The 3,936-nt window shown below is 42.4% G+C and overlaps 1 pseudogene; it reads left to right on the top strand.

Annotated features, from left to right (window-relative positions):
• Positions 1-285: 285 nt before the first annotated feature.
• On the top strand, positions 286-1,394 carry LOC123849330 (L-lactate dehydrogenase A chain-like; annotated as a pseudogene).
• The last annotated feature ends 2,542 nt before the right edge of the window (positions 1,395-3,936 follow it).

The following is a 3,936-nucleotide window of genomic DNA, read 5'->3' as shown; positions in this document are numbered from 1 at the left end:
CACATATCCAAAGCCACAATTTCAAGCAGTAAACCTGAAAAAGGATTCTTTGATAAATTAAAATTTACATTTTCTAATAATGTTGACAAGAATCTACATATATACACACTTACGTATTTTATTATGCTTTGAGGAAATCCAACTGGAAGAATCAAGATAAATGTACCATGTCTCAATATTTCCAAAGCTTAACTCCTCCTAAGTACTAACAATGAAAATACCTATCTTAGAGGGTCGGAGCAGTCCGCCAAGACCGGATCCAACCTCGTGTGCCACTGACGCCCGCCCCACGTGCACTCCCAATTCCTTTTGGTTCTAAGTCCAAAATGGCAACTCTCAAAGATCAGCTGATTCAGAATCTTCTTAAGGAAGAACATACCCCCCAGAATAAGGTTACAGCTGTTGAGGTTGGTGCTGTTGGCATGGCTTGTGCTATCCCAGTATCTTAATGAAGGACCTGGCAGATGAACTTGCTCTTGTTGATGTCATGGAAGACAGACTGAAGGGAGAGATGATGGATCTCCAGCACGGCAGCCTTTTCCTTAGAACACCAAAAATTGTCTCTGGCAAAGATTATAACGTGACTGCAAACTACAAGCTGGTTATTATCACAGCTGGGGCCTGTCAGCAAGAGGGAGAAAGCGGTCTTAATTTGGTCCAGCGTAACGTGAACATCTTTAAGTTCATCATTCCTAATACCGTAAAATACAGCCCAAACCACAAGTTGCTTGTCATTTCCAATCCAGTGGATATCTTGACCTATGTGGCTTGGAAGTTAAGTGGCTTTCCCAAAAACCATGTTATTGGAAGTGCTTGCAATCTGGATTCAGCCTGGTTCCATTACCTAATGTGGGAAAGACTGGGAGTTCAGCCATTAAGCTGTCACAGGTGGGTCCTCGGGGAGCATGGAGACTCCAGTATGCCTGTATGGAGTGGAGTAAATGTTGCTGGTGTCTCTCTGAAAAATGTGCATCTTGACTTAGGCACTGATGCCGATAAGGAACCATGGGAAGAGGTTCACAAACAGGTGTTTGACAGTGCCTAGGAGGCAATCAAACTGAAAAGCTACACTTCCTGGGCCATTGGACTGTGTGGCAGATTTGGTAGAAAGTATAATGAAGAATCTTAGGTGGGTGCATCCAGTTTCCACCATGATTAAGGATCTCCATGGAATTAAAGTTGTCTTCCTTAGTGTTCCTTGCATCTTGGGACAGAATGGAATTTTAGATGTTGTGAAGGTGATGGACTCCTGAGGAAGAGACCCATTTGAAGAAGAGTGCAGATACACTTTGGGGGATCCAAAAGGAGCTGCAGTTCTAAAGTTTTCTAATGTACCACTTCACTGTCTAGACTACAGCAGGATTTTAGTTGGAGGTTGTGTATATTGTCCTTATCATCTGATCTGTTACTCAAGTTATATTAAAATGGCCTAAGAAAAAACCGCAATTTCCTAAAGTTCCAAATAGGAATGGTTCACCAAACCCTGCAGCTGTATCCCGATGCTGGATGCTACCTGGCTTTGTAGTCCTAAGCTGGTCAGTGTAAGTTAGCCCCACCATCTCAGAGCTACTGTCAATATTACATAGCTGCAGTTGCTCTTCACACCAGATGTGTGTTTACCGTGTGTTGCCACTTCTGGTTCCTTCACCCAACACCCAACATGCCTAGTCCATCTTTTTCAGTCCGTCACATCCTGGGATCCAATGTATAAATTCAATATTGCATGTGTTGTGCATAACTGTCCTAAAGGATCTTATTTTGTGTACCATATATGTCAGAATATAATGTACATGGCCATATGATGTAAAAAGACAATGCAACCAACAATCTAAGTGTCATACCAACTAAAATACCAAATAAATTTTGAACAGTGACTCCTTTTTTTTTTTTTTTGAAAAAAAGAAAACACCTATTTTAACTTGAGCCACAACTATGGGTTTGCTTTAGAATTTATGAAATTGTCAGTTTCAGGCTCTACCTGCCTTCCCATTCTGCATTTCATTTCTGGTTTCAATTCAGCTCCTTTTCTAGCCTATAGCATTTTCACTTAGGGCTGAATTTCAGCAGAGGACAGAGCCCCCCACTAGGAGAGGGGGGTGCCATCTGCAATCTTTAGTAAGCTGTACCTCTAAACACATAAAAGGAATCAACCAACAAAAACAAAGACCGGGGCAGCGGTGGGGGGGGGGGAATGGTCACCCATGGGACAGTTACAAAAGGTCATGTCCATTGAGTATAAACACTCTAGAAGGATTCCAAACTTCATGATTCATTTGGTGCTTTTTTTTAAGCAACTGAAAGCCAAAAAAAATAATAAATTTTGGAGTGGGAGGAGACACAATGAAGAACTCTCCATCCATCATCCTTTCCCACACATGACTCTCTCTCTCTGGTTTGACTTCTCAGGGATCCCAGCACACACCATACCAGTACTTATTCCCAACCCCTCACAAATGCTCTTCCCAGATTCTTTTCCTATTCATATCCTATGCATCCTTCAGAGCCCCATTCAAGTGCCACTACCACCATGAAGCCCTCATGAAAACTCAATCCCTTGGGATCTTTCTTCCTCTAAGTATCTATTGTTCCAATCTTCTTTTACCACACACTTAGGATAGGGTTGGTTTGCCATCATCTCTATAGGATTAGTCTTGTTCTTCCACTTAAAATCCTTAACAACAGTCTCCTACACTTGTTTATTCCCCTGTGTACTGATCATGGTCCTGATTACATAGCATAGGCTCCGTTTAAGAAAATTATGTATATTATTGAAAATGGAATGACAAAAATAGAAACTTAAGAATTAAAGTCCAGTTTCCTCAACATAAGCAAATATCAGTCTTAATGGTGACCAACCTAACGCCCATGACCTGATTCGTTATTTAAGAACCCATAAATAGGGGCGCCTGGGTGGCTCAGATGGTTGAGTGTCTGCCTTCGGCTCAGGTCATGATCCCAGGATCCTGGGATCAAGTCCCGCATCGGGCTCTCTGCTCCTTGGGAGCCTGCTTCTCCCTCTGCCTCTCTCTCTCTCTCTCTCTCTCTCTCTCTCTGTCTCTCATGAATAAAAAAAAAAAGAACCCATAAATAAATAATTTTTAGATATTCATTCTTTCTAGGAGAAGACAAAAGGCTACAGCCTTGGGCTTTGACAGTAACCTATTAACCCATTCTCTGGAGCAATGTGGCCTGAGAAAAACAGCTCAAAAATCATGCCAAGACTGGGTTTCTTTAGGGGAGATTAGTATGGAAGCAGGGGCTCCCCTGCTGTAGGAATACGGATTTTCTAGAACCCTTGGCTTCCGTAGTAGCAGCTTTTGACCATTATGCAGCAACCACTGCTGGGCATGTCAGACACAAATTCTGAAAACCTACCATTAATACACATACATGAGAAATTTTGAAATTCCATTTAGTTACGTTATTGAACAGAAATCTATCACTGAAAACGAGCTGACTAGCCAGTGATAGGGGATAGGTGAGTTCAACCTAATTCACACTGTTAATGCCTTTCTTCCCCTCCCATCTTAAATAGCAGCCACACTGCTTGGACAGAATTTCCCTCACCCCCAAAACAAGCCACTCCATGTCATCTCATTCCCCCCCATGCCTTGCTACAATGATTCTATCAGTTGTGGGCAAAAAATTCTGCTCCTCAGTTAGCAGTAGTCCCTGGCTACCATAAGTGGTTGAGTTTAGTCCAAAGTGGAAACAGCTTTTGTATGATAGTTTGGGGAGAAGATCTCTGCCTGCGAAGTCCAGTGCTGTGGAGTGAACTGCATTCCCCCAAAATTCCTATGTTGAAGCTCTAATCCCCTATGTGATAGTATTTGAAGATGGGACCTTCAGGAGGTAATTAGGTTTATCTGAAGTAATGAAGGGGAGGTCCTCATGATAGGATGGGCACCGTTACAAGAACAGACACCAGATAGCTTG

The sequence above is a fragment of the Mirounga angustirostris genome, unplaced genomic scaffold (assembly GCF_029215605.1).
Source record: "Mirounga angustirostris isolate CCGP_5_RB_7025 unplaced genomic scaffold, mMirAng1.0.hap1 SCAF_15, whole genome shotgun sequence".
NCBI classification, from domain to species: Eukaryota; Metazoa; Chordata; class Mammalia; order Carnivora; family Phocidae; genus Mirounga; species Mirounga angustirostris.
The sequence above is the reverse complement of the archived record's forward strand: the minus strand, read 5'-3'. Positions and strand labels throughout refer to the sequence as shown.